Source organism: Vicugna pacos, unplaced genomic scaffold (genome assembly GCF_048564905.1).
Source record: "Vicugna pacos unplaced genomic scaffold, VicPac4 scaffold_106, whole genome shotgun sequence".
Classification (NCBI taxonomy): Eukaryota; Metazoa; Chordata; class Mammalia; order Artiodactyla; family Camelidae; genus Vicugna; species Vicugna pacos.
The window spans coordinates 816,564-826,627 of NW_027328786.1; positions in this window are offsets into that span (position 1 = coordinate 816,564).

Sequence of the window (10,064 nt, forward strand, 5' to 3'; positions counted from 1 at the left end):
AGGTTCGTGGAACTCAGGTTACAGGTCAGCCTGCTCCTGGAAGGCGGGTGCTGTGCTGTCAGGGAAAGGTGGCGGCTGCTATGGCGGGATTGGGGCTGCCCTGTGAGAGCGGGGGTTGCAACAATTTCCCGCTGCTGCTGCAGCCATCCCAGCACACTGATCGCACCGAGCCCATCTCCCAGGAGCAGACTGACCTGTAACCTGAGTCCCACTAACCTGGGTCTTTAGAGGCCGCCCCCAAGGTCAGGCCGCGGGTAAGATGGGAGCAAATCCATGGGCTCTCATGGGGCAGTCCCCATTCCATCCGAGGCCCCGCGACCGCACCGCACCCGCCTGCCAGGAGCAGGCCATCGTCTGAGGGCCAGTCGGAGATGCTCTGGAACCGTCCACGCGCCCTCCCAACTCCCGGGGCTGTACCTGCTCTCCTAAACCCGGGTAGAAGCGACGGCAAAAACGCGGTGTTCAGGAACTACTAATACCGGGGTTACCACGAACCACAGCGGCGGCTGGGACCCGCCTCTGGGTCCTAACGGGACGCGCGGCCGGGACCTCACCTCCGCACCCCTCCCTGGGCGCATCCTCAGCTGCACAGCACAGGCGTCACCCGCCGGGTCCCCGAGAAGCGCGCCCCCACCAGCGCCCTCTTAACTGTCCGGCAGCGGCAGCCGAGCCGCGGGCAAGCGGCGGCCCAGGCCCCAGGCCGTGTTCCTCTTCCAGGAGCTGGTCCAGGAGCAACCGGCTGCCGCCAGCTTCCACGCGTTCTGGGTGGGTTCCGGCGTCCGCGCGTCTGTCCGTCTGCGCGTGCGCGCCCCTCCTCCTCCCGCCCGCAGCGCAAACTGCTCGGGTGGGTCTCCTGCTTTACCGGCCCTGGCCGCTGGGGCCGGGAGGAGCCAGGTGGGGCCCCTCCTGCTTGTCCCGCTGGGTCTCCATCCCCAGAGCCTTCACCCAGCCACCGACTGGGTCCTGGCACAGAACTAGAACCACGACTGCCCTAGGCTAGGCCTCACCCACCCAGCCCCACTTCCCCTGATCAACTTCCCCTCCCTGTTACTACCCTCCCACCACTGGCCAGGCCCAGTCTCCCACCAGACCTTGAAGACAGGGCTCCTTCTCCTCACACCATTGTCCCTGCCCTGACACTCCATCCTGCTAGGTCCTAACATATGGCCCCTACACCCACAAGCTTACCCCTCATGCCTCAACACAGGACACCCAACAACCTGAAATTATCCCCCTCACCTCTCAGCCAGGTCATTTCCACTCTGATCGGGCCCCACACCTCTCAACCTGTACCCCCACACCATGGGATCCCCTTCAATCTGAGTGCACCCCTACTCTGAGCTCACTCACTCACCCCTCACCCTGTGGTTGGGGTGGGGAAATCCGTGCTCCAGTAATGATGACTACTGCCACCAGTGGGGGATCGAGCCTAGTGTGCACCTTCATAGTTAATGTCTGAGACTACAGGGTGAGGCAGGCTGGGCTGAAGGTGGTTCCAATTCCCGCCTTGGCACCCTGATCCCCGCAGCCTGTGCCTCAACTGACCCGATGGGTCAGGTTGATCCCAGGCTGCCAGCCACTGGCCTTGGGCTTTGGGTGGTTGATGGTACTGATGGTGATCTGGACCCCTAGGGCGGAGGCACTGGGCACGCGGACCTTTGGTGTGGGGGAGTTCAGAGTTTGCACTTGATCCCAGGGTTACACAGCAGATGGTGGGCTGTGTGCATGGGGCTGTGTGCATGGCATGGACTCAGCACAGGTGGGTGCAGGGACCTTGTTCATTCACACCAGGCCAGAGGGAAGAGGAAAGGGAGTTTTTAAATTGTCAAAGTGAGGAATCCAAAGCTTTAGAGCAAAGTAGGAAGGTGCACTGGCCAGGCCACCATGGATCTCACCGCGACGCTTGTCCCTTGCATCAGGGGAGACTGGCAGTTGACTGGCCAATGAGACATCCCCTGCTGTGGTATAGTTTACAGGCAATTGAAGGGATTTTGAAAGGTAATTTTAATCCAATAATTGTCAGTTTCTCTGCGGTAGATTAGGTCCAAAATCATGGTGAATCTGGCAAGGATCCTGCCTGAAATCCAGCCTGGGACAGTGGAGGACCAACCCAGGAATCATCCACTTAGCTCTCACCAAAAGTCACTGTAATAGAGAAGAACAAATCTGACTCCATATTGGATCTGTTCCTTTTCTTTAACCCTCTGCAGTGTTTTCTAGGCTTAGACTTGCTAGCTCTGCACTTTTTGTAAAACAGGGTTGCCTTTAGCTTGAAATAAACAGGAGAGCCTATTCTCAAAAGTCTGAGCTTTAAGGATATTAACACTTTGCACTCCTATAAAGATAACAAGTTGCAGAATAGAAAAAGTTAGTTTTGTTGCAGGTTTTGCAGAAACACCATGATCTGACCCACGTGGACAGCTGCAAAGGATCCCAAGAACAAGGAATTTCTACACCAACAAGTTTGCAACAACCAACCACAGCCCCTCCACTTTTTAGCAGAATAAGAGCCTGAAGTTGACATGTGGAACATGGTTCTCCAAGATATTAGTCCGCCATTATCTTGGTTTACAGCTGTTTATGTAGACCAGGCCTCTGTAAGTCCTCTAACAAAACAAAAGTAGTTTTCTATTCTACAACCTGTTGTCTTTATATAAGTGCAAAAGTGTTAATATCCTTAAAAATCAGAGCCTTGAAAGTAGGCTCTCCTGTATATTTAAGGCTAAAGGCAACATTGTTTTACAAAGGTGCAGAGCTAGTAAAACTAAGCCTAGAAAAGAGGGCAAAGGGTTAAAGCCAAAAGGACAGATCTTCTATGGAGTCAGATTTTTTCTTTTCTATTATACTATATTCTATTTTTGTTTTAAGTATATAAGAATAAAGTTTAGCCTTTTTCCATTTTAAATTGTGCAATTTTAAGGAGCATTAATTGCATTCACAGTGCTGTGAGACCAGCACCACTTGTTTCAGACTATTTCCTTCCTCAAAGTAAAAGCTTGTATACAAAGAGCACCCCACGTCTTACCTCCCCCAGCCCATGACAAGCCCTAATCCCCTTTCTCTCTCTATGTCTTTACCTATCCTGGAGGTTCCCTATCAATGAAATCGTATAAAAGGTGGCTTTTTTTTGGTTTGTCTGCCCACGTATCTTAAGTAGGGACGGGTGAATTATTTTTTTTTCACGTGAATTAGCATTTTTGTATTTTGAGAGGAAAGTCCAGATGGATTAAAGATGAGACGTACCATATGAAGCCCTTTTAGTAACTCTGTGTATAATCTCGGGGTAGGCACTGCTGTTCTAAGTGTGAAATCAGAGCCAGAAGGGAGATGCTTAGCTCTTCTTGTGGCAAAATCAAACCAAACAAAAGCAGAAAACAAAGGCCAAGAAAGACAGCTGGAAAGACAAACCACAGCCTGGAAAAACCTTTCCTCATGACCCAAGGTCGGAAAAAAGCTTCACATCCCTGTGGTCCAAAAAGCTCTTGAAGCCCAGTGTTCTGAAAAGAAACAAAACACACAGAGTCAGTTCCAACGAGAGGCAGTGCAGGTGGCCGGTTTGTGCTGGAGATGCTCGACCTCTCAGGTGAGGACACAGGCAGACAGACAGACTGTAGAGACAGCATTGGCCACCATCACCCTGGCAGGTCTTTAGCCCGGTGACAACCAGCCCTGGTGACAATGTGAGCAGGCAGAGGCCCCAGGAGGTACCCTGGAAGGAAGAGCAAATGGACGCTCCTCTCCAGCAGAACAAGGTGTAGGATACATCAAAGTGCCACAGGTGCATCCCTTCCCTAGCAGTGCTGAGCCTTAGAGAAGATCCCACCAAAGTGCTTGCACAATTTTCAAAGATAATGTTTCTTCAGTAACATGAATTCAAAATAATCAATATGTCATCAAGGGATTTTCAGAAGTGACCTGCCCTGGACCCGTACAATACACACACATAAATACACACATACACACATAAATATATACACACATACATACAGGAAAACAGACAGACAGACTGAAACACAGAGAAGCACGGGGAGACAGAGAAACAGAGAGAGAGACAACTCAGAGAGGCACTGAGAGACAGAGACCGAGAGAAAGAACACTGGAGCTGGTAATGAGTGGAACTCACATACATTTTCACAAGTCAGTCTATGTGTCAGAACCTGGTCCCAAAGTCGATCCACCCTCCAGGGGAGGGTGTGGGGATCCCACAAGGGTGTGGGAACAGAAGGCAAAAAATAGGAATCCATTGTGGGGCAGCCCACCACAGAGGCCGAGATGGGACACTGGGCCTGTATTTCAACATGACAGAATGACCTAGGAGGTTGTATGCCAGAGCGGACGATGTCAGAGTTGTATTTAATTTCAGTCTCACGACTGGGAGCGGGGAAGCAAGCAGCAAGGAAAGTGACTTTCTCCAGACCCCAGGGCAGACCCCGGCCTGTGTGGGGTGTGCTTTGAACTCTGCCAGCCCTCTGTGGGGTCCTTCCTTTGCTGAGTCTGTGCACGATCTCCCTGTGATGCCAGCCCGTGGGGGTGACAGAAGCAATAGGTGTTTCTAGGTCTAGAGACAGGATGGGTTCTCTAGGAAGCAGGGGCCAGAATGATCCCCACTGTGCTGATGGGGGATTGGGGAGGCCCTGAGAGGCACATGGCTTGTCCAGGATGATAACACTGCTGACTATGGGGAGCCAGGTCTGAACCCAGCTGTGTCTTCAGAGCTGCGGCACTGGTTGCATCCAGGCCTCCCCAGGGCTATGGGGGGGGGGGCCTGAGTTGGTGTCACTGTGTGTGGACATGGCATGGAGTGAGAAATGAGAGATTGGAAGCCCAGAAAGGCCCTTGAGGAGCTTTGTGTCAGGAGGAAGCTTGGAGAAGTGGACCCCAGGAAGTGACCTCACTTCCCTGGCAATAGAGCCCAACAGAACTTGGAACCGAAGTCACCAGGCACCCACTCTGTAGAGAAGTCCCTACTCAGCTCACCTGGTTGGAGACAGAGGCATGTTCTGCTGCATTCCATTATCCTGAGGCCGCAGGCCCCAGAAAGCCCGCAGCGAGGGTCTCTACCAACGCTGCCGGCACTGGGTCAGGTCTCACCCAAGGCACCTCTGGCCTTTTGGACAGAGAGACCCAAAGGTAACACAGGGAGGCCCAGGGCAGGCCCCTCCAGGCTGGGCCACCACTCAGATCCCATCCAGGTAGCCACACGGCCCCATCCTGCCTGGTGGAGGTGGAGCAGTCAAGTTGGGGATGGGTATCTGCCTCAAGAAAGAGAAGGACAGAGGCCTGGGGGGCCCAGTCACATAGACAGCCCAGGACAAAGCTGGCTGGCTGAGATGTGGAGAGGCTGGGAAGGGTCCTGCTGCCCGAGGTGGAGCCCATGCTCTCTGGGTATGTATTTTCCCTCCCGGATGTCTGAGCTGAAAAAGGTTCTGGTCTGATCTAGCAGCAGAGGGTAGAGTCTAAGGAATCAGGAGTGTTCCTGGCCGGGAAGGACTCTGAGACTTCCATGCTGGGTCAGCTGCTGGTCACTATCATTGCAGAGCCAGATACCACATATTGAAAAGAAGTTGATGAATAAGAACACCAACGCCCCCTCCCCAAGTGAAGGGCTGGTTTGTCACTCTTCTGAGGGCCAGCGCAGACTCCTGGTGGGTCTGGATATGGAGGGGTCCCCACCACCATGGCCCACAAATCAGTGGGGCAGGCCTCCGACCCAGACATCACCCAGGGCTCTCCCAGGGACCTACCCGGGGCTGACGGGTAGCTCAGCACACCCTGGTCTGACCTGGAGCACCGTGCCCACCTCGCTGCAAGTCAGGTGGAGGACCAGGAGCCCCCGAAGCAGAGACCAAAGGTCAAAAAGGCAGGGCTGGTGTATGTGTGTAGGTGAGGGTGGGGCAAAGGCTGGGCCACACAGGGAGGTGTCCCTAGAGGCTACTGTTGGGACCAGAAAAAAGAATGGCCTCAGACCACCTGTCTGGAAAAATTCAGTCACAGAACACATCCTGTGGGCACTTTCTGGGTGGGAGCTGTCTGGAAAGCTCTGGGAAGATTTCTGTCCTTGTAGAGGCACATGGAAAGGGAGGCAGGTGCGTAAAATTTTCCTCTCTCACAGCATGAGGTCTTCCACAAGACTTAAAACTCTCTCCACTTCCAATAGTTACAGAGGAGGCAGGGGCAGGGGAAGATTTCAGAGACCAAAAATGGGACGAACTGGATCCTGCAGGAGACCTCGAGCTACCTCCTGCCGCTCCTGCAGCTCTTCCTGAACCTGCATCTGCAGCTGGACTGCTGGGCAATGGAGAACCAGTTCAGGCATCACCACCACCTGGGGTAGAGCCCCCTCTGCACCCACCCACACCTTCTTCTCCAAAATGTTTTCCAAAATCCCACCGTCAGTCCCCCCACAAACTTGACGTCCCTTCCGCTGGAGATGTTTTTGTTTCATTTTCTTTAGTTTCCTTTGCTTGTTTCACATCATTTATGACATCCTTTATTTTTCTTTTTAGAGTTTCATGTAATAAAATATAGACTTTTCCCCTTTTAAATTATGCAATTCAGGAGCATTAGGGGTATTCACAATGTTGTGCGACCATCACTACCATCTAGTTTCACACTATTTCTTTCCTCAAAGTGAAACCTTGGATCCAGAGCATGCACTCCCCTCCCTCCTCACCCAGCCCCTGACAACCCCAAGTCCTCTTTCTCTTTGCGTGTCTTTACCTCTACTGGTTGTTCCCTGCCAATGAAATTTTAAAAAAGGATTTTTTCCTTCCTGCCCACATGTTTTCACCTGGGGCTGAGGATTTTTGTTTGTTTTCACTTGAAACAGCATTTTTATTATTTTCAGGGGATATCCAGGGGGATTAAAGATGTGATGCACAAAATGAAGCCCTTTTGGTAACTCTGTGCATAATCTCAGGGTAGACACTGCTGTTCCCCCTGTGACACCACAGCCAGAAGACACAAGGGAGATGCTTAGCTCTTCCTGTGGCAAAAACAAAACAAAACGAATCAAAAAAATTAGTAAAAGCCCAGAAAAATTGCTTGAAAGGCAAACCACAACCTGGAAAATTCATTCCTCATAACCAAAGGTTGGAGAAATTTTTCCCATCCCTGTAGTCCAAAATCCTTTTGAAACTCAGTGTTCTAAACAGAAACAGAACAGGCATGGGCAGTTCCAATGAGAGGCAATGCAGGTGGCCAGTGTGTGTTAGAGATGTTTGACCTCTCAGGTGAGAACAGAGGCAGAGAGAAACACTGCAGAGACAGCATCGGTCACCATCACACTGGCAGTTCTTTAGTCAGGTGACAACCAGCCCTGGTGACAATGTAAGCAGGCAGAGGCTCCAGCAGATCCCCTGGAGGGAAGAGTGAAGGGACACTCCTCTTCAGGAGAACAGGGTGCAGGACGCATCAAAGGGCCACAGATGCATCTCTTCCCCAGAAGATCTGATACTTACAGTTCATCCCAATAAAATCCTTACACACCTATTCAAAGATGCCTTTTCAAGGGTGTCCATCACAGCACTGGTTGAAACAGTCGGAATTAAGGCAACACTAATATTGATGGAGAGGGGATGGGGTCCATTCGTTCTGGTTCATGTGGATGAATGAATGCTGTTCAGTTGGAAAAGTGGGTGCCTGGTCTCAACCCAATGTCAAGGGAGGCCTCAGGGTGGAAGTATGCAGACCCACTCTCTGCATCCAGGGTCCCATCTGCACGACCACATGTGTGTGAAATCAATATAGATGGAAATTGACCTGATTGTGAGTGTGTGAGAGACAGAGATGGAGAGAGACATACTGAGAGACACAGAGACTGAGACATAAGCACCAAATCATTCATGACAGACACCGCTGTGGGTGGGAATTACAAATCACTTCTTTTTTAGGCAATATTTCAATTTTTTGTACTGTGTCTGTATTACTCTACTAATTCTAAAAGGATTAAAATCCTATGCTAATGTGACCCATTCATTACTCATCTATGGAGTAATTAAAGTACATTAATCCTATTTTTAAAAGAATTTAAAGCCTTCTCAGGACTCAGTTCCATGTCAGCTCAGTGGAAGCAGAGGTTCTCCAGGAGGTCGTGTCTCTTCTGAATCAGCATCCAATACAGGTGAGCAAGAAGTACCCGACTTGGACACTGAAGACTACAATAGATGAGAGAGTGTGTTGAGAGAAATTAAGACCTATATTCAAAGAGAATAATCCCATATTCATGGAGCAGAAGGCTTCATTCTACTAAGATGACAAAGGTCCACGAATAGATCTAAGGATTCAAAGAATGCCTACCCAAATCCCAGGTGGTATTTTGCAGGAATTGACAATCAATCTAAAATTCACGTGGAAAATCCAGGAGGTCAGAATACATGAGTGAATCTTGAAAAAGAAGAACAAAGTTTGAGGAATGGAAAGTCAGATGGAACCCACGGTTAATACAAAACCTCTTTAAGCTGAAGATAACTGAGATTCAAAAGATGCAGAAGAAAAGCTGTCATGGAAGCCAATTCTCTCCTTTCCCTTTTCCCTATTAAGTTAGGTTGATAAAAAAGCCTTTAACTTTCACCATTTAACATGGTAGTTACTTTTCTGGTTGGCTCCTGCGTGTGCATAAATAAAACGTTTCTCTCGTTCATCTCCTCTTTACTTCTGTGGGCTCATTGGGAGGGACTCTGGATTATGGGGACCTGCTCTTTTCTCACCTTCTTTAGTGACATCTTTTGTCCATGGTGAAGTTCTTAAAAAAAAGAAAAGTCTCATTGGTTTTGGGTCAGATTTGGAACATGTATACCTTTGGAGACCCCCTGGAGGAACAAGGGGGTTCAATACTGCCTGGAGAATTCACTTGTCAAAATGCCTAACAAGACGCTATTTGCAAGGGTTTTTTTTTTAAAGATTCTTACCCTAAAACAAATCCCCTATCTAAACCTCTTGGATGATCAAATATAAAGAAAAAAGGAGAATCATGTCTGGCCTAAGAACACTTGCTTAACAAAACGGAAGGACAGAATCAGTTTCAGAGCAAAAATTAAAATGCATTTATACCATCAACCCTCCCACCCTTTTGTACACTGTCCTCATGTAATCTGCCAGATGGCCCCCTGGAGAAGGCCCTTTGCCCGGAACTCGTGCTCATTTTCAGAGCTCGGCCAAGCGGGAGGTTGGTCCCCAGGGCCTGAGAGGGGCTATGTGTGAAATCTTCTCTGCTGAGACCCAGCGGACTGAAGGTAACTGTGTTCTCTGAGGGAGAGAGAGCACACCGAGCCTCTGTGGAGGCATCTCTGAGACCCTCCCAAAGGCACAAATCTCTAACTCTGGACACGGGAATTTTTGATTGGCATCTTAGTTGGAAATCTCCTCCTGGATAGAAAGAAGCAGATTCAAGATGTTGCAATTGGATGGGCAGGTCGGCCTCTCGAATTAGTCGATGAGGAGGACACGCAATTCTCTGCAGAAGTAGGAACACCCATCCCTGCTCTGCTGACGTCATGTACAGAGAAACAGACGCGACTCTAGGGGGAATTCAAAACCCACCAACCTTTCTTGCCGACGTCAACGTCCCCACTTTATTCTCCTGTCAGGTCTCTGCACAAAAACTGTGGCTCATCCCCAAATATCACACACCCATCACCCTGTACCACTCTGTGTCTGTGTCCAACTCGAGCATTAAGGCCTGTGACCGTTACTGTTAAATCGTGTCCCCCTTTCTGCCCGTCTCCCGCCATCATCCCAGTCCAACCTCGGTGTCTCTCTCCAGGTCAGCAGCACTCTTCCCACTGGCTTCCCATCAGCTTACCTTGCCCCGCTTCCATTGCTTATTCCCCATACGTTACCCACAACGGTCTTATTAAAGTATGAATCAGATCAAGTAGTTCCGCATTGCAAAATACTTTCGTGATTTTCCATTGTATTCAGAAGGATATCCAGAGTCCCTACCAAGGCCCTATGTGATCCGGGCCCTCACCGATCTCTGCAGCCTCAGCTCTCACCGTTCTGCTCCAGCCCATCTTCACCGCCCCGATGGTCCCCACCAGGACAGCTGCGTTTCTAACTCCAAG